Consider the following 25,564-nt stretch of genomic DNA (forward strand, 5'->3'; position numbering starts at 1 on the left):
GCCTCAGCTTGTCCATTTGCCTGTGGATGGTATGGAGCAGATTTCCTATGTATGACCATGAATTCCTCTAGCAGATATTCAATGACTTCATTAAGAAAATGCATTCCACGATCACTGACAATTTCTATTGGTAAACCGTATCGTACAAAAACATTCTCATACAAAAATTATGTAGTGGTCCGTGCATCTTCTTTTTGCGTTGCCTTGGCTTCCGTCCATTTTGTGAGATAGTCCGTAGCCACAATGATATATTGGGTATGGGTGCGATATGCAGGGGGTGAAATAGGTCCCACAAAATCAATGCCCCATTTTGCAAATGCCCTTGCTCCCATCATTGGCCGTAGTGGCATCTCATCTCTCTTTATCAGCACCTTGGTGTGCTGACATGCGTCACAACGCTTTACAAACTCTTCAGCATCCATGTGCAATGTAGGCCACCATATTCCTGCGGTTAAGACAATTTTTTCCGTCTTGTCGCCCGAAAAATGGCCTCCACTTATACCTCCATGTGCATGTTCTAGAATCAGTAGCAAGTATTCACTTTCACTTGCAACATATTCTAAGTTGATTGTCCTTTCCTCACGTATAGAGTTGGTTCCCAATTAACTGAAAGTCGCGAGCTTCCAGCTATATAGCCCTTTTCCGTGCTCTTGTTATGTTTTCAGGAAACGTCCTGGTGGTTAATAAATCAATGATATATTGAATCCATGCAGGTGCAATGTTTACCTGAAACAATGTCGCGTGATCCACTGGTGGTTTGGCACTACATATAGTACAATTGGTAACATAAGAATGTGTGTCCGCATACATAGTTGGCCAATAAACCCCTAACTATTTCAGTATCTGGTGTGTTTTCACTGGTGAACAATGAAATACACAATCCTGGACATGTGCTTCTTCAAGGTAACACCCGAATTCTTTCGGATTTATACATAATCGTAGGATTTGGTCCGATCCTAGATGATACAGTCGTCCTGCTATCAACTGGAAGTTTTTTGTTTGTCGAATTGTTTGTTGTTTGGATCTGTATTCCGTATTATCAAATCTGCTTCCAAAGGAGAGAATGCTAACAATTTCCTGAGACCATTTGGGTATCATTTAAATATTGAAAAGATAAGCATCTGGTATGTCATTATCTACTCCTTCAGGAGCTTCCCCGTTGTGTATCCTTAAAGACGATCCGCTCGTAGATGGGTTTTACCCATTTTGACCACCACTGTGAAATCAAACTCTAGCAATATAATAAACCAGCGTACAATTCTCCCTGTATTGCATGGTTTATTTACCAGATACAAAAGAGCTTGATGATCTGTGAAGAACACAAATTTGTTTGCGAGCAAATAATGCCGAAATTTCTTTACAGCATAAATCATTCCTAATCCTTCTCGTTCGGTCGACTTGCATAACAAACTGGAAAATCCATTGTTCCGTCTCCAAGTTGAGCTAGAATACTCCTGATTGCATATGCAGAAGCATCAATGTGAACATGGAATATCTTTTCCCAATATGGTGCTTTAAGTACAGATGCTGATACAAGGTTTTCCTTCAGCTTTTGGAATGAAGTTTCACACTCCTTGGTCCAGTCGAAGTTGACTAGCAAACGATATAGAGGTTGTGCAATGACTGCATACATGTATATGAATCTTCGATAATATCTGCAGTGTCCCATGAAGGATTGCACTTGTTTAGCATTAGTAGGCCTGGGTAGGCCTACTATGACTTTGACTTTGTCTAGGTCAGTGGTTATGCCATTTCTTGAGACAATGTGTCCTAAGATGCGGCCTTGCTTAACCATAAAGATACACTTTTCCGGGTTAAGACAGATTCGATATGTCTTGCATTTTTCAAATACCTTTTGCAAATGGTCAATATGTTCCTCTCGTAGAAGAGAGTGTACACAAAGATCATCCATGTATATTTCTAAGAATATTCTCAGGTATTCTTTGAACGCGTGCGTCATTAACCTTTGGAAGGTAGCTAGGGCGTTAGTTAAGCCAAACGGCATAACTCGATACGCATAAATTTCCCATTCTGTGGCAAACACTGTTTTGTGTTGATCCTCCCTTGCAATTGCTAGTTGGTTGTATCCTGAAAACCCGTCCAGAAAGGAATAAGCCCGTTTCCCGGCCACCCGCTCAAGTACATGTCCTGTGATTGGCAAGGGATAATTATCCCTTATGGTGGCTGCATTTACCTTTTTGAGGTTTACACACACTCGCAATTTTTCGTTCTTTTTGGGGACTACCACAATGGGTGACACCCAATCTGTATGTTCAATTTCATAGATGAATTCAGCTTCCATTAGCTTATCAATCTCCTCTTTGATTCGTTTAGCAAATGTATCATTGTATGTATAAGGACGTTGTTTGCTAGGTTTTGCATCTGATTTCAAAGGAATTGTATGTTGGCATATCGATGGATCAACTCATTTGAGGTCTTTGTAGGACCATGCAAACACATCTTTATACTTCTTGAGAAGTTGTGTTAGCCGTTCTTCTTCTTCAGGCTCTAAATTGGTTGCTATATAGACCGGATGAAGCTTTTCACCTGGTTCCGCGAGGTCTATCCTTTTTGCATTTTTTGGCCCATCGTAAGATTCTTGGTTGGTTCTTTCCCTGACTGGTGGTGTCATGATGATTTTTCTGTCCTGGATGGTAAATTTCCAATAGTGTGATGGTACATTCATGTTTCCCTTCTCTGACTCCCCTTTACCATCACTATATTCTTCAGTAGTCCATATCTCACGTAAAGACCGTTTCAGATCTTGGTATTTCTATTTACGCTCTAGTTTGGTCCATTCTTGGTCTTTTGTTGTTTCTTTTTTTTATTTCAAATATTTTTGTGATTTTGTTTCCATTTTAGCTTTTCGTACTTGTTTTATTTCCTCTCGCGTTCTTTCCCTTCGATCTTTTGAGAATCTTCCTGATATTTGATCTTTTACACAATCCTATGCTTTTACAAGCATCAAATAGTGAGTTTTACCGTTTATCCTGGGCATCAGGTTGTCTCTCGCTTTGTTTCCTGCTCGTTTCCTCCTATAGCGTTCTTGGCGTCTAGGGTGCTGATTAGCAAAATCATAAAACTTGATATTCTCGGTTTCCCTTCCACGCTCACTTGAGGTGTCTGAACACTCATTATCTGCATCATCATTTACTTCCAGATGTTCAGAGGAGTTATAAAACTCTTCTCTTTCTGGTGGTTCTATCATCTCATCTCCTCCTGGTATAATGCTTACCATGTAGTAGGGTAGCACATCATAGCCATCCTTATCACAAAATTTTATAGTTGGACTATCTGTAATGGTACAGACATACAATGTTTCTAGTATGTGTTCCCATTCTAGAGGTTCCAAAGCATCTTCAGGGAAAGGTTCCGGAACATACTCCTTGTCCTCAATCGCTCTTTCTAAGACAAATTCCTCTCTTCTTAAGCTTCCACAATGTGAAGCTCCGCACATCCATAGCTCTTTTTGTTGCCCTAACCATGCTGGGAGTTCCGATCCTTTTACTGTAGCTGAATCAAACTCTTCCACAGGTGTTTGGTTCACATCCTTGTAACTATGGTTTTTCAGGTGTATTTTAGTTGTTGTCTCGCCATGTCTGAGGTATATGTGGTCGTAACCCCAATCTTGGACCATCTTCAATTGTCACATGAATGGTCTTCCCAAGATGATCTCATAATTGTTCTTTTTGTCGAAATCGACTATTGCAAATGTATGCTCATACTTGATTCCGCACGAAGTGACAATCACTTTTTCTAAGAGTCCTAGAGGCTTCTCCATGAATCCATCTGCCAATTGCAATTTCATTCTGGTAGCTCTTAAAGCTGGTTTTCCCCATTTTTTTACAGATTTCCTTGGTGGCGATAGCAACTCCCGCTCCACTGTCAAGAATAGCTTTGGAAACTACTCCTTGGAATTCTACTGGTAGCGTGGTGTTTCCATCTTCTCCCTCGCAATACTCTCCAACCTTGTTTAATGGTACTGGCCTAGTGTTTAGTTGAGGCCTATCCAATTCTCTGATCCCTTCCTGAAGCTTCGAGGTGGGGTCTTTTACTCCAAATTTTTCTAGGCATTTACCTAATGTGGTCCACATGTTTGGTCGTAACTTTAGGAGTTCAGCTAGTGTGATTGTGCATGCCACCGGGGTGGACAATAAATCAATCAATCCTTGTGAATCCATCACTTTGTTAGAAGAAATTCTTTGAGATGGGATTGCTCTCACTTCAGACTTGGCTTCATACTCTCCTAGGTAAGAGGGTGAAGTTTTCAGCGAGTCTGGGTGGATGTGCCCCGAACTAATTGATCCCTAGTCTCCCCCTTGTGAATGTATATCAAAATTCATTTGCGACCTTGCCTCAAATTCTTCAATAGGAGGTAAGATCTCATTCTTCTCTTTTCTCGTGCTATTCATGTGGTTACTCACGCTATTAGCCTCGTTGCCAGTTGGCCTCACGGATTTGCTTCCACAGATCATCTAGACCATCACAATCTTTACCCATTTTTGTCAATGTTTTAGGCTGGAACCCGTCACTTACCTCATCTTTTGTATTTGGCACTATCATAGGCATTCATGAGTCTTTTCTTCGTTTCTACTTGTTCCTCTAAAGTTGGTTGGATAGGGGTTGGAGCTGGTACTTCATGCCAATTGCAGGTTTACCAAGCGGGTCTTCCATCAATGATTGAGCTGTTTCAATCATCTTTCTACACATTTCCAACCTTTGTTTTTCTATTTCAGCATATGGATAAGTCATCCATCTTTGCTCCTAGGTTTGGTTCTTTTTGAGTCTGGCTTCATAAGCTTTTAGAAGTGCATCCAACTGCTCATTTACCTTGTCTGCCAGTACTGATCCTCTTGATCCTGCACTTTTGGGTTCTGCTATTTCCTTGGTTGCTATGGTTTCTGTGGTGTGTGAGCTTAAGCTATCTAGATCCTCTAGCCGCTCTAATCTATCCTTTGTATGTTTTAACTCCTCGGATAGAGCTGTTTGCTCTCGTTCTTTCCTGGCTTTCATACGCCCCTTTCTAGCTTTCCAAGTGCTTCTTTGATTTTTCATTTCTGAACTAGGGACATCTGTTTTTGGCTCTTCAATTATGGGTTCGTTCTTCATTCTGTGAGCTTGGGTTCGTGTCACCGCCTGAATATGTACTATGATTGTTTCATTTTTTGACCCTCCACTGGCAGGTACTGTTTCTAGCATGTTCAAGGTGGTTTTTGCTCCTTTGCTCAAGTTTTTAGGGAAATCGGGAATCAAATGAGTAACTCCACACTCGGTGCAATATGCGTTGACTCTAATGATTTCATCATGAGGACAGCCTCTTAGCCAATGGTCTCCACCACACTTGTAGCAGGGTCCCTTGGGTTGTTGAGGTGCTCCTTGAGCTCCCCTTTGTTGGTATGCATGTCTCTATCCGCCCATGCCTCCATTGGCTATGAAAAACAATGTTCGTTCATCTAAGCTATATCTTCCTTCTCCTGCTACCTGTGCAGTTGTTGGTGGTTCTGTACTTCCTATCATGCTCCATGGTTCTAGTGTTGAGGGTAATAGACAGAGTTTACCGCATATCCATTGGGATCTTCATAATATTCATGCATAGGCACCAAAGCCTTCTCCTCTGATTCGGTTACAGTTGGTGTGTATCTTATACCGACGAGTCATAATCCTAGTAGGGGTGGTTGTTGCCCCAACACTGGTTGTGGTCTTTCTACACCTACAGGTCCTGGTAGGTTGCCTGCTTGATACCTTGGCATAAGTGGAACTTGAGGAGAAGCTACTTGAGCTTGGGGAGCATAAGGTCTCTCTCGAGTCTCTCACATATCCCTTGTTATAATAACATTCCTCTATCCCATGGTTTGTCCATTTTTGTTCAATAGCACACCACTTGGGCTGTATAGCCTGTGGTTTGGCATACAAGTTAATCTTTTTTAGCACTTCATCTACAAGAATCTCTTGGTTTACAGTTACTTCTCCTTTTGGTGTTGTCTTAGAAGACTTGCTTCCACTTTATTGTGAAGATGAATCGTCGTCAAGGTCCTTGAACTCCCCCTCTTTGTAGACCGCACAATTGTCCACAAGGTAAAGAGACTCCTTGGTCAACTCATTCAACATCGTGCTCCTCTTCATATGTAAGTCTTTCTGGAGATCCGCATTCCTTAGTCCTTGGATGAATATAAGCATAAGTATGGACTGAGTTGGCAGTTCTTCCACAGGACAGAACTTAACATATCTTTTTAGTCTTAGGGCTGCCTTTCGTACAGATTCCCCATCTTTCTGTTTGAATTTATGGAATTTTGAGACAGTATTATGATCTATCCCCCTTTGGGAGAATTCCTCGATAAACTCGTCAAACACTTCCCCCATAGACTCAAAGTCTCTACACTCTATAGAGTCAAACCAAGTAGCAGCGTCATCCTCTAGGGTTAGTCCAAACCCTGCAAATTGGGTAGGGAAGTCTAACACCTCTTCAGCTCTAATTACGCGTACAAAGGCTGCCACATGATCTCTTGGATCTCTGTTTCCTGTGTATTTCTTGTTTACCCATTTTTGCACTTGAGAAGGTCTAATTCTACGATGGTCTACAAACCTCATCATTGGATCTCCACGTCCTAATCGATATACCTACTCTGGTCTTCTGTAGTAGGCTGGTTCCTCTCCCAGTGGTTCTCCTAAGCCATAATTTCTAACAGTTCTTGCCAGAGATGGTTCATCTCTTTGAACTCGTTCTATGGGTGGTCTTCCAGGCTCTGTTGACCCTTGAGTCTTTGGCTTACTCTCTCCTTGATACCTTGAATAGAGTGGTGGTTCTTGCAAATCCCTTAGCCCTTGTGCGGCTTGATAACCATCTCGGTTTCGGTCTTGTTCCAATGTTGCACTCTGTCAAAGCCATGCCTGCAATGATGGTTGAGTTGCTAGTTGGTTTTGATTGTTGAATGTCTGCGGTCGGGTAGAATGTGAGGTAGCGTCATAATCTTCTGAAAAGGGATTCTTAGACTTACTAGGGGTGTAGGTGGCTCTTGGCACTTCGTCTACACTGACACTGAGAGATGAAAGCAGGGAGCGAATGGGATTAGAGTGTTGGATGTCTTCTTGGCCTGGTTCTTGAACCCTCCCCAAGAGATCGCCGATTTGCTACACGTGTGCAAGACTTTATGCATTTTCCATCTTTCAGGCCCCGATATACTGTCCCTTTATATGCATGTCCAAACAAAAATTAACTTTCCTTTTCTTTTCCATAAAACCCAAGGGATCTCCGAAGATTCCACATAATACTAATGGATTGAAAATTGAGGACACATATTTTAGCCTTTAAAATAAAATTCAATAGTCCTTTGAGTACTTTTAATCGCATGTCAACATTGCAGATGGAAACAAGCTTTGCACAATTATGAACGTTGGCAGCCCCTTGTGAGGCGCGATGTGCGGTGCGTGCGGAGTGCGAGGAAGGAGAAGAGTAGTAGACACACGATCTTGGAAGAATATGGTGGAATCTCCCCTGTAAACTAAGCAAAACCTCAAGTATAATCTCAACCATAAACCATGCCAAACTGGCAACAAGGGGGGTGGTAGCTCGACCACTACACAATGATCAAAAGCATGATCAAACGCATCAAAACTGACGCTCACATATGCCTAAAAGAAAGTCCACAGTCTGAAAACTCTACAAGCAAAACAACCTGGGACAAACTGCTCAACCGAGCGTAAAGCGCATAATTGTATACGCAAGTAGAGAGAAAACTAGCTCAAAAAGCATCCCACAAGATAATTGCCTGCAAAAATCTAAGAAAACCTGTGAAACCCTTGACTACCTGTCTGTAGCCACACAAGCATATGCAATCCTCACTCCTGCGAGAGTGGGTACAGAGAACACTAAACCCTTGTCCAGACTAACAAAACCTGTCAAAGTGAGAGTGAACACTCGATCACTGTCAAAGTGGGAATATATCGACCACTATAGAAGATGGAAAAACACTGCAAACTTTTATGGCGAGAAGACGGGGAAAAACGAACAGAGTTTCCTTTGCAAAATGAGTCAAAACTCAATGCAAATGACAAGCCAAAAAATTGCAGATAACGGCCAGAGTGAGAGTAAACTCGACCACTAAACGATCAACCATAACACTAGTCAATGCCAATGAGTAGAAATGCCATAATGACACCACAATTTCACATACAATGGCAATCCACACTCAATGTACTGGAGTGACCACGCATAAACAAGCGCTAAAAGAGTTGCAATCCGGAAACCTGATCAATGCAAAAATAATGCTCTCAAGAGAGCTCACCAACACTTGAACGTGCTCGCCAAAATGCTCGCCAAAATGCATGTACAATGGGCATCAACCATGCACCATAACCATATGCAAATCCATCCGCAAGGATCATAAACAGAAGCACAAAATCACTGCCAAAGTATCATGTGAAAACTTGTGAAAGAAGCTCCACCTGCGTGCTTGAAAAACCGTGGCTTTCAAAAGACCGCTTCAATGGTGTGTAAACGTCTCTGTGACTCTTTGCCTGAATCTACCAAAAAACCCTCAAACCACAAGCTTTGCACAAGCTAAAATTGCATCTTTAGCTCAGAATTTATGCACCCAACTTTGAGCATAGTGCCGTGCTCCCAAAAGTGCATCACACTCGCACACACTGCGAAAACAAAAAACCTGCAATTTTCTGCATACAGTCAGTCTGAGCTGAATATCAACAAATTGGTAAGGAATTTGCAGAAAGTTTCTTCTGTAAAGTTGTAGACCACATCAAAACGGAGGGTTTAGTGAGACAAAATATTTAGATCTACACTCTACAAGGAGAAAAACGAATCTGAAAACTGCGCTGCTGCGCAGACAATTTTTAGGGCAGTACCTTCACACTATCTTCCACACTCTTTTTTGAGCTTCAACAAGAGCATACATAACTCTCAAGTGAGTTCTCAAGCTCCCATTACGCTCTCACAAAGCTTTCAAGCTTTCTTGATCTCTCCACCACTGCCAAGCTCAAGCCTCCATAGCCGAGCTCCGTCGCTTTCGTCTCGTCGGGAAGCCGCCATGCACGCATCACCAAAGCTCTGATACCAGTTGAAGAGTGTGTATGACTAGATGCGTGCATGCACGGTGCGATGTGCATGCGAAAAGGAGAGAAGGAGAGAGTACACAGTGTGTGGGTGGAGAAAGACTCTCATAATGAGCTGCCCCTTATTCTTTGTATATGTACACAAGAATAAGGTGTCAGTGGATGGGCGCCCATGGCGTGAACGATCACGCATGGAACATGCGCCTATACCCCAACACCCTTGGGCCCTAACGCATGCGATAGAGAGAGAGAGAGAGAGAGAGAGAGAGAGAGAGAGAGAGAGAGAGAGAGAGAGAGAGAGAGAGAGAGAGAGAGAGAGAGAGAGAGAGAGAGAGAGCCCTGATGCATGAGAGAGACAAGAGGGAGAGTTTTAGTGACCACTCTCGCATGCGGCTTTAGCACCCTGACATGCAGGGGGGGGGGGAGAGAGAGAGAGAGAGAGAGAGAGAGAGAGAGAGAGAGAGCACCCTCTCAGGTATCTTGCGTGCATTTGTCATAAACACTGACCTAGCTTTTAGATGTGTTGCCCCTAGAATAGAGAGAGAGAGAGAGAGAGAGAGAGAGAGAGAGAGAGAGAGAGAGAGAGAGAGAGAGAGAGAGAGAGAATTGTCCCAAGCTATCGCTGATTTGCTACACGTACAAGATATTTTACATTTTCCATCTTTCAGGCACAAGTGACACGGGATCCGTGTGTATTTCTAAAAGGGAGCCGCACATACTCATAGTCAGCATAAATAAACATAATGGGTTTGATGATATTAAATTAGCAAGATTCTTCCCTTCCCCTTTCCTTGCCCTCTTCTTGCTAGAGTATGGATCTAATAAAGGTCATCTGAGTACTTTGAGAGGAGCCCTACGTGGAAACAAGTACTTTGATATTGAGATAGACAGAGATGTACTTGGAGTTAATTTAACTCAAGCTCTTGAGTTTCACATTTTGCTTTTTTGGGTGTCTCCTTAGAGGTTTCTTTTTTAGTAATTGACTTGAATATTTGAAGCCTGACTTGCTTGAAGAGGCTAATCCATGAGGGTTCTTTGATGTAGAGGCATAAGTTGTCACACCTTTTGTGCTAAGAGGTCCACTTTAGCTTTACCTCTGTCTGCGAGATTTTTCTTCGATCCTTGTGACTTCTGTAACTTTGAATCTAGAATTTTTGGTTCTATTGAAGATCTTTGTCTAGCTTTTCCCATGGTCTCATCTTGATCTAGCTGTGTCTCTATGGAGGGTAGCTTGAAACTTTTTGTTACTATCTGACTTACAACAATTGATTTTGCTGGCAATGAGTGATTGAGCTTTGGACTTCCTGCTACTTTCTGGTTGTCCGCAACCCCATTCTTCTTAACACTAGAATGGTAACAGGACACTTTTATGTCCTTGGACACTTTTGTGTCCTGTTAAGTGACCATTTTGCTTGAATTATTTGAAGAGTATGAAAATGAATGTCTAGGTGCTATATATCCACAAAGTTTCCTTATGAGCTGAAAAAAACTTAGCAGTTTTTTTTTAGTATCGATCTCACCATTAACCTTACTCTTGCACAACATTTTTGAACCTAAACTGTGTGAAAAAAGGGGTCCTGTTTTTGGCTTTTTTTCAATTTTTGGCAACTATACCACTCTAAACTTCATGTTTGTGAGGTTTAGATGGCTAGAGGTTAGGCCTTCATAGTTCTCAACATGTTTTGATGCTTGTAGGGAGAGCTAAGTGTTAAAATTGAAAGTTATGACCAATTTACAAGAATTGCATAATCCTATTTTTTGGCCAAAATTAGCACTTTTATGATTTTTTTTGTGGCTTTCTTGATATCCAAATTCAATTTTGATTATGTATGTGTAATGTATAACATAAAGCTAATCTTCCTTGAGTTTTGGGGGCCCTAATATGCTATATAGCATAGTATATGATGATGGTGGAGTTTTTTGATTGCTAAAGAATACGATACATTTTAGAGTAGCAAGTATAACTTTCTCAATATTGCTAGTTTCTTAGGCCAATTGTGTGTATTTTGTAGGTAGTGACCATATCTAATCATAGACTACAAACTTGGCTAGATATTGAGTAGTTTCTATGGGTTTCTAGAGGTCATAATGCTAAACCCAGTTTTTTCATGTTTGCTGTATTTAGCACTTTATCATTGCCCCCAAGGTTCCAATTGTAAGAGATCCATTATCCTTTTGACATGCTCCATGGCTCCTTTTGAATCCAGAGGCCCAAAGGGAACTAAGAAAACATGTATATAGTATCTGTATTGAGCGTGACTATAGAAACTTTGATGATAGGTCCGCAGAATGGAAAAAATGCAACTTTTTTGTACCTATTTTTTTTGCCCAAAAAAAAATTAGTGAGGTAATAGCAACCATATGTTTTGGTCACCAACCCATTGAAGTTAACGGGGCATTTTATCTCATGTCCTACAAAAATCCCCACTCTTATTTATATGCAATCAACCGTAAGAAATTGCTGTTTTGGGCAAAATGCACTGTTCCATCAACTTTGGAGGCTTGTAGTGACCAAGGGATGAGAAAAATTACAAGTTTCTCATTTTTTCCATATGTAGTAGTTATTGAACTATAAGCTCATGAAAGGATTTTTCTAAATGAGTGTATCTACTATGGTTTTGGAATTTTTTCCCAAAACCCTGAAAGGACACTTTTATGTCCTGTTAGGTTACCATTCTAGTGTTAACTTCTGGTTTTGGTGGCATTCTTGCTCAATAGCTTCGTGGTTGCTCTTTTCTTTGTTTGATCTGCACTTGCTATTACTTGAATTTCTTCAAGCTCTTCTAAAGTTTTGTTCAATGGAGATGAATCATCTTCAATAAGATCTTCCATTTGAATTGTGCTTGAGGACTTTGTTCTGTTGTTCGCGGGTGACCAATCTTGATCTCCATTCTTGGTTGTCTTTGAAGACTCCGTCATGTTTGAACTTTGTATCTCTAGCATCTCCTAGGCCATTGGCATTCCCATTATGATGTGGTCTGGCATATCCTTTGTAGTGATCACGTGGAATTGAGCTATGATGATCTCTGAACTTACTTCAATGGTAGTGGAGATGATTCTCCAGCATTCTACTCGTTTTTTTCCTGATATGCTCACAAATTCAGGAGCATCTTCCAATTGTGGTTGGCCACATCTTTTCCAAGTGCAAAAAGACATGAGGTTATTATCTAACTCGAAATCTAGCTTTACTTCACTTGACAGCTTTCTTTGTTTTCACCAACAATGTTGCACTTGATTGTCTCACGATTTGTTTTTGTATTGACTTCTTTTGCTATGGCAACATCCTTTGGTTGAAATTTTTCTTCAACTTCTTTGCTTTGACCACCTGCTTCAATCTATGTTGGCTCCATTGGCTGTGCTACTGCCCATTTTTCTGCAATTGTTGAGCATTGTCCTCCTGCATTTGGGTAACCTTTGATCTTAGAAGATCCATTGTACTTTCTGGAAGAATCTGTCTCTTCGGAGGAGATTTTGGTCGTGACCTTTGTGAAGCTTTTTGCACTTTTTCTTTCATTGATTCTGACTTTTTTATCACTTGTTGTGGCAGCTTGAGGCTTTGCATCATCTTTAGATAGTCTTTGACTTCAGTCGGGCCATCCATATGGGTTTCATGACCTAGCTGATATTCCTTACCATGTGCATCTTGATATGCATATGTGAGCTTGATCACATGTAACTATTTAAACACTATTGGATTTGTTGGCTTTTGTCTTTGATTTATGGAGATCATCTGAAACTTTTGTCCTTGATAATCTTCATAAAAGCATTTGTCTACAGATCCTGATGGAATCTGGGTCAATTGGAAACTTCCAACAACCATATGATCTTTCAATGGTTTTTGCTTTGAAGGGGTCTGCTGGCTAGAAGCTCTAGGGCTTCTAACTGGTGTAGCATTTCCTGGTACATGAGCTGAGCTTGATGGATTTACAACTCCCCCCTTCCTAGGGTGATCACTATAACTTGCTTCATTGTAAGAGTTCAAAATTGTTTGGCTCTGGTTTAGTCTCAACTTTTGAGACTGTGAAGGTACACTTTGGGTAGCACTATTGATGTTTGGCATGTGTAAACCTTCTGCATAGTTTCCTATGTATCTCTGTGAAATATGACAAATTATTCCCCCAAGTCAAGCTATAAATAGCATTATCTTTTCCTTGATATTGTCTACCCCATGGGTGTCCTATGATATGAGCTTCTGTGGTTTCAGGACCCAAGGCATCATAGATGCTAGACTCTTGTCTATATCTACGACTGTTTTGGTCAAATTATATGTTTGTTTGGTCAAAACATCGAAGCTTGATTTCCGATGGAGGAGATTTTGGCTCTAAACAACTTTCTGGGTTCACTCGGGTATTATCCTTCATCTCTAGAAAGGATCGGTTATAATAGATTCTCTCCTCTGAAATGAATCATCCTTTCTGATCTATCATTGGACGTACTTCTATGAGCTGGTATGTGGGCCATTCAAACACAGGTTGATGTTTTTTGTACAGTTTCCCTTTTTGGTCTACATAGTGTGCATATGAATTATGTGTACCATACAAAGATAAAATCATTCTGTTTGATGTGTCCCTTAGATTCGTGAATGATTGCACACTTGTGTCAGTGGATGCAAAATCATTTGCAAACCTAACAATCTTTTCAACCTTTCGTGATATCTTGACACTTTTACTAAATTCGTGCAAGAATTTGTTGTTCAAAGAATCAATTTTAAGCTTTTCAGGTGCCTGTGCATCTTTATGCTGATTTTGAATTTGCAGTGTTTTTACTGGTGCTTCTAATGGTAATGCAAAATCATATGATTTCATTAAAAGTGACAAGTCAGTTGCACTTACATCGAGATTCGCATCTCCAATTTGCTATGTACTTTGCTTGGCAGTTGATGTATCCCTGTTGTCTAGATTTCTTGGACATTCTTCAAAAAAATGTCCACCTTTTCGTCCACAATTTGAGCAATATGCCATGACTGGTGGTATTTCAATTGGTTTTGTCATGTCAAGCTCTTGCTGAGAAGCTTTTGATTCTATGCTTGCCAAATTGTTAGCATCTTATTTCAAAACACTGAGCATCAAGCTGTAGACTGCTCCATATTGACCTTTGTACTGTCTTTGGCTTGGTTCTCCAATTAGATTTGCTTCTATTGGCTGATATGTTGGATCTTGCAATTCTGGTTCTCGCTTATAGATCTGACCACTGTAATCCATGTACAGTGAGCCTGATTGCATATGCACCAAATGGATGCTTTGCGGACTTATGGAGATTTTTGGATAACCATTTGGGTCAATTCTTTGCACTTCTATTTGCACTTCATCTTTAAGCTTGCAATACCTGGCTCTACTGAAGTCGGTGAACATCTGGGAGTTCTCTGAGTCTGGCTTTACTCTGATCAATAGGATCTTGGCTCTTGTGCTGCTTTTACTGCTCATTAGATATCTATGGCCTTCTGAATCTGTGTACAAGACTTTGTCTCCATTGTAGCCATATAGCTGCACAATCTGGTCGGTTGCAGTTGTACTTGTGCTGCCACTGCTATTGACTTGTCTTGCTGTACTTGAACTCTTGGCTCGATTTGAGTCCATTTTGGCTTAATCCCCAAAAACTGTCAATTGGCAGAATATGATGTTGATTACCAGAATTTCTGCCACTCGTTCTAGCCTAATCTACAATCGCATGTGCGTTATGCCCCTGTTCATCCGATTAGAAGCTCAATTTGCAATGCAATTGTTTGCACTTGCCAATTTCTAGCATGCAAAATTTTTGAAATTTATTTGACGCTCCACTATTGGTGGTTTCGCTTGCTTTTTCCGGCAGTTCTTTTGTTGTTTCGAGCTTTAGTGTTTGCTCGATTTTTTCCTGGCCGGTGTTTGATCGGTGTGCGGCACTCTTCCGGCTTTGCTTTTGCTATTCTGGGTCTTTTTTCGGGCTTGTTTAGATTTTTTCTGGCTTTTGCTAGCTTTTCGGACACTTTCGACGACTTTCTTTTTATTTTTCTAAATCTTTTGTGAAATTGTTAATTTTCTGGTATTTTTACGATTTTTTTTGAAAAAATTTGGAAATTTTGTGAGTTTTTTACTATTTTTGTGATTTTTCTAAAATTTTTAGAATTTTTTGTGAGCTGTTATGATTTTTTTACAAATTTTTATGGTTAATTTTGATTTATCTATGAGTGTTTTTTATTTTTGTATTTTTTTAATGAATTTTTATTTTTTTGTGAATTTTTTGATATATTTTTTTATTTTTTTATGATTTCTTAAACTCTTTTTCAAAATTTTTTTGAGTTTTTATGTTTTTCTTTTTCCCTTTTTTTTTGGTAAATTTTTCTCCCTTTTATTGACTTTTTATGAGTTTTTGTTTTTATTTTTTTAAATTGGATTTTTGTGATTTTTATTCTTTTTTATTGAATTTTGAATTTTTTAGATTTTTTTGTGATTTTTAAATCCCCCTTTTTTAAATTGTACTAGAATAAAATAACTAAAAAAAAAAAACTACCTACCTTACCCTCTTACCTGCTGTCGAGGTCGAAGGCGGTTGACTTTGCAGCGCGTGCTTTAAGCCGGTGATGGCGGCAGTTGTATGCGAGCTGCCGGCGCTCAGAGGCGCATGCAATCAGCGACGAGGCTGGGGCAGTGGCACGATTCCTGGGGCAGCAGCGCGAGGCGGTGGAGCCTAGCCCTGGCGCGCGTACAGGAGGGCATAGAAAGCGGGAGAGTGAGACAAGAGAGATAGCTCGCGTAGGCGGACACGATGTAGAGTGTGTGTGTGTGTGTGTTGACAACAGGAATAGAGAGAGAGAGAGAGAGAGAGAGAGAGAGGGAGAGAGAGAAGAGAGAGAGTGAGGGTTAGAGAGAGAATTAGAGGGGTGTTCTCACGAGAAAAGAAGGGCACTCTCGAAATTCTTCTAGCTTTAGGTCAAAATTTCAAGCTTTCGCCGGTAATTACACTAAAACTCGTGAAAATTTCTCGGTTTTGAAGGCAAGCTCAAAATCTAACCGGGATTTTAGGATTTTGGTTGGTTAAAATACATTGGACCCCGCTTTTTTAACACTGATCACGTGCTGCAGCGAGAGAGAGGGAAAGCGTGACGGGAAGAGAGAGTGAAGGTGTGGGGTTGGTTCACACAAAGTGGGAGGAAGAAGAACAAATGTATCTATGCCCCACAAGGCACGAGCTTCCAGCTCGAACCGGCTTTCTTTTATTTATTTTTTATTTTCCAATCGTCCAAAAATGCCAAAAATAGGCGGAAAATTAGCCGAAACTCCAAAAAATCACCAGGACATCCCACAATTTGCCGGAAAAATCCAAAAAATTCTTGAAAATTTCTAGAAACCTTAGAAAATCATAGTCATTTAGTACCGAGCATTTTCGACATGCAAAAGCACATCGAAAATAGCAAATTTTATCGCAAATGTAATTTACGACAGAAATATCAACCCGGTCTCCGAAAATAGCAAGATGCTCAAAACTCGACCACGGAGGGCACAAATACCAACAAAATGATGCCGTAAATATGCACACATAAAATAGCTCGTAAAGATCGCAAAATAAATTTTTTTGGAATCATCCAAAAATTAATGCAAAAATTTGTAAAAATTATCCAAAAAATACCCAAAAATTTTCTACAAAATCTCCACACATAGTGCAGCCAAATAAAATTACACAAATCACATCAATTTAATTGCCAATAATTTTATTAAATAAATCAACAATAGGCAATTAAACTGGCAAAATTACCGACAAGATTAGGTCAAAAATTGACGCAATTAGAGTGTGTAAATCCCTGTTTTGAGCACAGAAACATAGCATTTGATCATCACACACATTATTTATGCAATCAAAACATTGAATTAACCATACAAATTAAACACTTTTTAAAGCGCACACACTAAAAAATTGGCAGTTTTTACCAATCTTTAGGTGCGCACACAAAAGGGTTAAATTTGTCGGATTTGCAAAGTGACTTCACAAATCAATAGTTAGGCATGAGCACAACACATATCAATCATCACAATTCACAAATCATAACGCACACATTGATTTCTAGGTGCTCAAACATGGGCAAAATAGTGCACACACACCTAAAATTGGCATACACACACTTAATTAGAATACACACACACACTTGATTTTAGTGCACACACACCAAAAATTAACCATCCAAGGATGCAATTAACTCAATTAGGCATCCAATTAGCAACACACATCCATCAATTAGCAATTGAAACTTATCAAATTCATGTGCCACCAATTCTTAAAAATTTCGGCATTACGACGGCGTGAAAATGAATAATCGTAAAATTTTCAATCCCTAACATCACATTGCATTGCATCAACATAGCATAGCATTACATTGCATCATGGTGGGATTTCTACACAATTCTACACATCTCTAAATTCTAGGGAGGTTGAGAATACCACCTTAATTACCTTTCATGAAGATCAATTGAATGGTCGAATGCTCCAATCCTTCATAGCACATTAGTAAACTAGCAAAAATTAGTCAAATTAGCAAGGGGTTAGTGTGAAATTAGAGTGTGTAAACACACACTGGGCAAGATATGGTAGCACATGAGGGAATTATGAACACAATGCTTCATGCACACACATTCATCGTCCCCGGCAACGGCGACAAATGTTGGGGGTCCCATCGTTGCAATAGCTCTAATGACCAACAAAATTATCAATCCGGAGGGATGAGCTACCCTGCTAGGGCATGGAAACACTCACAGGTTAGTGAGCTAATCATGGAACACAAATGGTTAACTCTATAAGGTGAGCTTCTCGGCCTATGGAGGAGCAAAGCCACAATGAAGGGCAATTCCCACATCCACTTCTCTTCACCTGTGATCAACCCAAACACACACACTACGATTGCAAGACACACACAACACTAATCCTATCATGCAACACACTAATCGCACGTACACACACATAGATCTATCGAGCACCACATTCCAATCAAACCTACATGCGCACATAAGAAAAAGCGGGCAATCACACAAGATTAGAGAGGGATTAATCACTAATTAGTGTAGATCTAGTTAATCGAAGCATCATAGGTAATCATAAGAAGCATGAGAGAGGCATAGTGAAAGACAATGAATCATTGATTAGTGTTAATCAAGTCTCATGAGCAAGGAGAAGCTCAAGGACTCCATAGCCACACACCTCAAGAGCTCTCACAAAAAAGTGCTCTCAACAAATGACTTGAGAACCCTAATTTCTTTTACACACTGCCTTATATACCTAGGTTAAAAATATGCAATGTCCGGGCGTCAAAGGCCTTTAGGACTCACCACTTATTGAATCTGCAACCTATGCACAATAAGTGACCTATTCTTCATAACTTGGAACTCCCATTGAGCCCGTAACACATTAGAAATATTACAATGGCTTGAAATAAATTGGGAATTTACAATAGGTGATCATTTTGGGAAAACGTGAAAAATGTGTAACTTCAATCTTTACTGCTTCTTTGCATCCATCCTCGATGTACATTCGTACGTCTTCGGTCTTTTGCAGCTTCGGTTAACTAACATTAGCTTAGTTAACAATGACCCAGGTACTACAGAATCACTCCGTACATGTTGAGAATCACAGTTTGATCTCATCACAATTGTACTTTCAAGAAAAGAAGTTTGCAATCTGCCAAAAAGACAAGTTCAACTTTTTGTTGGAATTAGGGTTGTAGAGAAATACACACAGTTTGGAGAAGACAAATGAAGCTCAAGGCACACAATAGAGAGTGTGTTACTTAGTGTGCTATGGAAAGATAGATAGCCCTAGAGTGATGGGCATATATACAATGCTCGGGGGGAAAAACCTCCTAAAGAGGGAAAAAATTCCCCGGCGGTCCTAGTGTGTTCACACACATCACTACCGCATGTATATGGTAACAAATCCCCTTGGAGTGATGCGGTGAACGAGAGCTATCACATGAGTAAAGGGAAGTGCCATGCTCTGTGGAGATGATTAGTCCACAAAGGGGAGTAAGCCCAAAGCTTTGTGGAAAGCTTCAAGCTTCTCACGAGACAATGCCTTTGTGAAAAGATCTGCAAGGTTGTTCTGTGTTGGCACATAAGCCAAGCTAATATCTCCTGTTGAGAGCCTCTCCCTGACATAGTGGTAATGCACCTCAATGTGCTTTGTGCGAGCATGAAAAACTGGGTTCCTTGCAAACTGCCAATGCGCTCTGACTGTCAGTGTAGATAGTGTTGGCAGTGTCCTGTCCAACACCCAAATCAGTCATAAGGCGTCTGAGTCACATATACTCAACCGTAGCTATGAAGACTGCCCTGTACTTAGCCTCACAACTCGAAGTGGCCACAGTAGGTTGCTTCTTGCTCAACCATGATGTACATGAACTGCCAAGCATGAAACAAAAAACCACTTGTGGACACTCACGTGTCAAAACAACCAGCCTAATCTGAGTCCGAAAAAGCATGTAAGTCTAGCGGTAATGATCTCCCTTGGGATAAAACAAGACAAAATGTAAAGTGCCACTAAGGTATAGAAAATCCTCTTGACAGCCTGCCAATGCTTAGACCCTAGGCTATGCATGAATCTACTTGACCTGTGAGACTACAAACTGAATATCTGGCCTCGTGTTGCATACATAAATGAGGCAGCCAACAACAATTTGGTAAAGAGTGACATCAGCAGGATCACCAGAATCATGTAGACTCAACTTCAAACCTGTTTCCATGGGAGTGGCAATAGGTCACTATGGGAGAATGTTGCTGTTACCGCACAATATTACCGCATAAGAGGAGAGAGAGAATTACAAGAAAGAGAGAGACTGTATGGTGCAGACCTGCTGGCGCGTTTCCCAGATTTACCGCGAGAATTACCGCACTTATTACCGCCATCGTAACCGCCTAAATTACCGCACCCGAAAAAGAATCCAAGTGGCCCATTCCTCTCCCACTTTTCCCTTTCTATAAATCCTATTCTATTTTGTTACTTTTCAGAAATTGGTACCCCCTTTTTGCATGGAGTGTAAGAAATCCCATTCTCATTGGGATTTTTAGTACCTCTCTTCTCTTTGCTTGTCTCATCTATTGGTATGATTCTCCTACTCTACTCCATGAGATTCTATATCAAAAAATATTTTGTTTCCACTTCAAAATCTTATGTCAACTATGCATTCATATGGAAATGGCAAGCGAACGATGATCAAAATTGTATTGTCACCCCCTTTTTGCACAGAGTGTAAGAAATCCCATTCTCATTGGGATTTTTAGTACCTCTCTTCTCTTTGCTTGCCTCATCTATTGGAATGATTCTCCTACTCTACTCATTTGTACTCCATGAGATTCTATAAACAAAAATATTTTGTTTCCACCTCCAAATCTTATGTCAACTATGCATTCATATGGAAATGGCAAGCGAACGATGATCAAAATTGTATTGTCTTGCGTTCATAAACAAATAGCCCTTTTGTACAACATAAGTAGAGAAAGAAGTCAAAATCCAAAAGATATTTATTAATTTTCATCCTCCAAGAGATCTCTACAAGTGCTTACATCCATGTCCAACCCCATGGTAGCTAAATCAACAAATAAATCTATTGATTCATCCTCTGTAGCCTCTCTTATTGAATCATCATCATCCTCTCCATCCTCGTCCTCCCCCTCACTATGGTTGGTTATTGGGAATGGTTGGTTCTCCTCGACCTCAACTGCATCATCGTCATTGGCGTCTTCTTGAGATGGTATGGTGGGATCTGCCAAAGTCTCTATGTTCGTATCGGCAAAGATAGATCTGCTCCGTGGTGTGACTGGAATAACATACCATAGTCGTCTTCGATACATACAAGGCACATAAAACACCTGTAGGTCATAGAGCAAACAACAACATGAATGTAGTTTTGTATGTATCATATAATGTTTTAGTGAGTTGCACATGGACTTTAACTGCTCACAACTACTAGGTTGCACCAAGTTGTCGGTCTTCGCGCGATGAAATTGCCCGGAGTCACCATATAGAGTCCATTCTCATGTCTCTTAACCTCACCCACAAACCATCGGCAGTCAAAGAGATATTTGTGAAATGTTCTGAAATCCACTTTGATTATCCTCTCTATTGTTCCACACTCCCTCACCTCTTGTGTTGTCGTGTCAAAGTTGCCCATAACTCCACTATCGTGAGTGGTTCGACGCTCATCTATCTTGCGGGTTCGAAAATGACGTCCTTCGGACCACATAGAGTTGAATGTGAAGGCTTGCAAAAACCAATCAAGATAGATGAGAGAGAGAGAGAGAGAGAGGTGACACACATACACACACCCACACACACACACACTCGCACACACACACTAAACACATTGAGTATATTACCCTTGGTAGACATCCTCGCACGTACTCCCATTCTTTAGGGATTATTTGTTCTCCTTGTGCCTTGGCCTTGGTCATGGCATTGTGTATCCACCCAACTAGAATTAGATCAGGGTATTTGGCAAGCTCTTTAGGAAAGGGAGGTGCTCGCCTACCGCCATGCGACCTCTTCCATGCTTCCCTCTCCCTTTCTCTCATTGTACGCACCTCCACATACATATCCACCCATTTGCCCATGATGGGATCATTGAGTAGACAATGGTTGTTGACTATGGCTTGAAATTCCCTATCCAAAATCAAGAGAGAACCTTTCCCACTTGGAATGTTTGCGTGTTTTTTTGGATCCTCTTCCTCCGTCTTTAAACGAGGCAATGATGGGTCTATTGTGAAAAGATATTGAGAGACATACACAAAAGCCTCTTGTACAATCCAACCCTCTGCCATGCTTGCCTGAACACATGTACATGAAACCATTAGTGATTAAAGTAACTAATAACAAGCGTTGTGAATACAATCCAATCCTAATAAGTTTTAATGCTTAAGATTGATGAATACCTCTAGTTGTGATCGTAGCCTTACAAAGTCTTTCAAGGTCTTTAGGAACTTCTCAAGAAAGAACATCCACCTGGAGTGAACCACACCACGAATGGCTATCTCCTCAACAAGATGGAGCAATAGGTGAACTTGGCTAACAAGGATAGAACGTGGGAATGCATCCTCAATAGCACAAGTTGCTTCAATCGCTAGAAGTCGAGCTGTTGGAATGGCTGAAACTTCGATTTCTTTGGAACTCACAAACCTGTAACCAAAAAACCCTTCATAATCTTCATAGAGAAGTTAGTCTTCAAAGTAAAGTTTAGGAGGGAGGATCAAATGTTCTATACCTGACAACTTCTCCCACCTTGAATATTGCAGTCTTTACCTTCATGTCCGCAAATCCACTAATGCTAATTGGAAGCACAAACTATTGCACAAACAAAAATACTTTTTAGTATCCAGAACCCTAAACCACATACACACACACTCACATATACACACACACACATACACATTACCTGAAGAATCTTGTGCCAATCATGGGATTTGAGCCCATACAGTTGTGTGGATCCTCCTTTCTTAGTTTTAGTGAAGGCACCCTTGAGCGAACGCATATAACCTGTTGGAGTACGGATGGATGAAATAAATTGTTTCATCCGCTCTTGATCCACCCTTGATAGAATCCAAGGTGCCTTTGGAAGAACCATCTTCCCCCGAGGCCCCATGCGAGGTGTGGCCGAAGGAGGGAGCCTCCTTATGCCCCTCATGTCCTCTCTAGCCCCCAATGAATCTTTCTTGCCTACTATGTGATCCCATATAGCTTGCCCAACATTTTTGAACACATGCATTGGATCCAATAGGTGTTGGATTTTTAATGAAGCCCAATAGGGTAGTGATAAGAAAATAGAGTACCTAGACATACCCCTAGGTAGATCATTGGGAGGAGGCAATGTGCTGTGATGCTCGTTCCAATGTCTTGCCCAATCGGCCATGGTCCAATGGAGTGGCTCATCCCATTGCACAGTGGAGCATAAGATGGATGTGTGGGCAGCAAGAAGCGATGGTTATTGGGGTAGATCACCTTACCAAGTAGAGCGGGTCTCTCTGTCACGAGTGAGGGTCCACAAGTTGGGCATGCCCTATGTCCAGATGTCGATAGTCCTACAAAAAAAAAAGACATAACCGCATATAAGCGACGAATGCAAAGACATTAAAGAGCGTCACAAAGTATAAGCTTACCAGAAATCTCTCCAAGCCCGGGGTAATCATGCATGGTCCACATGAGAATGCACTTGATCATTGTGCGCCGATCACGAAGTGATCTTGATACATCAAAAACATCTATGCCGTTCCATAGCTCTTGAAGCTCTTCAATCAAAGGTGCTAAATATACATCCATGTCCTTCACCTTGTGTTTTCCTGGGACTAGAAGAGAGAGCAAAATGTTCCCCTTCTTGGTTGACTCCCATGGTGGAATGTTGTAGTTCACAACAACCACTGGCCAAGTACTCCATGAGGTAGACCGATGCCCAACTGGGTTTACCCCATCACTAGCCAGACCAAGCCTCAAGTGACGAGGCTCTTCTCTAAACTCCGGCCATGTCTACTCAATGTGTTGCCATGCCGGCGAGTCAGCCGGCACTCTCATAACCCCATCAGTGGAGCGATTTGTCATATGCCATGTAAGAAGCTCGCTTGTTCCTTTGGTGCTGAACATGTGCTTGATGCGGGGAATAAGGGGGAAATGACGAAGAACCTTGCGAGGTATTGTGGTTCCTTGCATTCCCTCTTTGTACCTTGATTCTCCACACACGGGGCAAGCATCAAGCCCTGCATGTTCATTGCAGAATAGCACACAATCATTGACACATGCATGTATGCAATCATAGTCCATCCCAAGTCCTGTTACCACCTGTCGTGCCTTCCTTCGATTTTCTGGAAGATGATTGCCTTTAGGCATCATCTTGTCTAATAGCCTATGACATAATTAAAGAACACTCGTTATTGCATATAACCACGAAAAAAACTCACAACTAACACTTATTACACTTAAACGTACCTCAATAGTGCATCGACCCCTACATTTCTCCATCCAAACATTGCTTGAATATTCAAAATCTCAAGAGACACTCGTAATGTGGACTAGGAGCATCCCTCGTAAAGAGCGGTGTGTGCTACCTCTAGCAATGAATCTTTGGTTTTTTGAGCGGCTTCTTCACATGCACACTCAGGCTCACACTCATTCGCCGCCTCACGTGCAAGAAGATCCTCAACCATATTGTGCAAATGATCTTCCTCCACCTCCATGTGGGGCGGGGTGGTGGGGAGATCCCCATATGTGGTGGATGTAGGATGCGCATGCGCTTGTGTGGACCCACCCACATCGGACGGCGGGTGTGACCCCCCTCCCATGACTGATTCCTGGCGCAATCACTCTTCCATCCTCCTCCCACCTCCGCCCCCAATCACACTCCAATGGGGAGCGACATCAATGGATGCCAAAACCCTCGGATCGCTAGTTTCCATTCGAGCGCGTTTTCTCGGATCGTCCCATAGCCCATAATCATCCACGTGAGCCAAGAATATACGTCAAAGTCGTGCAATTGCACGCTTACATCGTGTACATGGACATGGTAATCGCTCGCTCAACCATCGAGTTCGTTCCACGCCAACCGGCGGACCCACGTCATCCCAATCGTCCTGCACACACGACCACACACTAAATAAGAAAAAATTAAATAAGAAAAAGAAAAATCAAGAATGTTGGTACTGACATGACTGACACTCATTAAAGATACAGGGGAGTGGGTACAAGAGGTCATGCAGTCGGCGTAACCCTAATGTCTCATCAGAGAGATTTTTGCGGTAATAATAGCGATAATACCAGCGGTAACTGGCGCGGTAATATACGCAGTAATACTTCAGGCAATTTTTTATATATAAAGGGGGCACCTGCGTGCCCCCTCAAAATTGAATGCCAAAAATTCAAAATCGACCTCCTCTTCTGCGCGGGCCTGTTTCCCTCTCCATCTCCAAGCTCTCTCTCCTTCTCCCTCTCCATCTCCAACCTCTATTGCTCTCTTCATCTCCATCCCCACCATATCCAAGCGACCGAGGTCAGGAATGTAAGTGCTCAAACTCTCTCTCTTTCTTCTCGTTCTTCTACACACACACACAAACACATCCACACAAGCACACACACAATGCATACACATTGCACACACACACACACAATGCATACACACACATGCACTAACATGCACACACACATTGTACACATACGCACACACACACAATTTTGTGCACAATCACACACTAATGGTTTCATTAGTGTGTGCATGCATTATACACACACTAATGCTTGCATTAGTGCATGCATGCGTTACAAGCACACACTAATGCTTGCATTAGGGTGTGCTTGTGCATGAATTAGTGTGTGCATGCATTAGTTAGTTTTTACACACTATTTTGTGCACAAATTACACACTAATTCCGCACTAGTTAGTTTTTACACATTATTTTGTGCACAAATTACACACTAATGCCTCACTAGTTAGTTTTTACACACTATTGCCCGTATTAGTGTGTGCATGCATTATACACACACGCATTAGTTAGTTTCTACACACTAA

This window comes from Adiantum capillus-veneris, chromosome 22, assembly GCF_014529385.1.
Source record: "Adiantum capillus-veneris isolate H3 chromosome 22, ASM1452938v2, whole genome shotgun sequence".
Taxonomy (NCBI): domain Eukaryota; kingdom Viridiplantae; phylum Streptophyta; class Polypodiopsida; order Polypodiales; family Pteridaceae; genus Adiantum; species Adiantum capillus-veneris.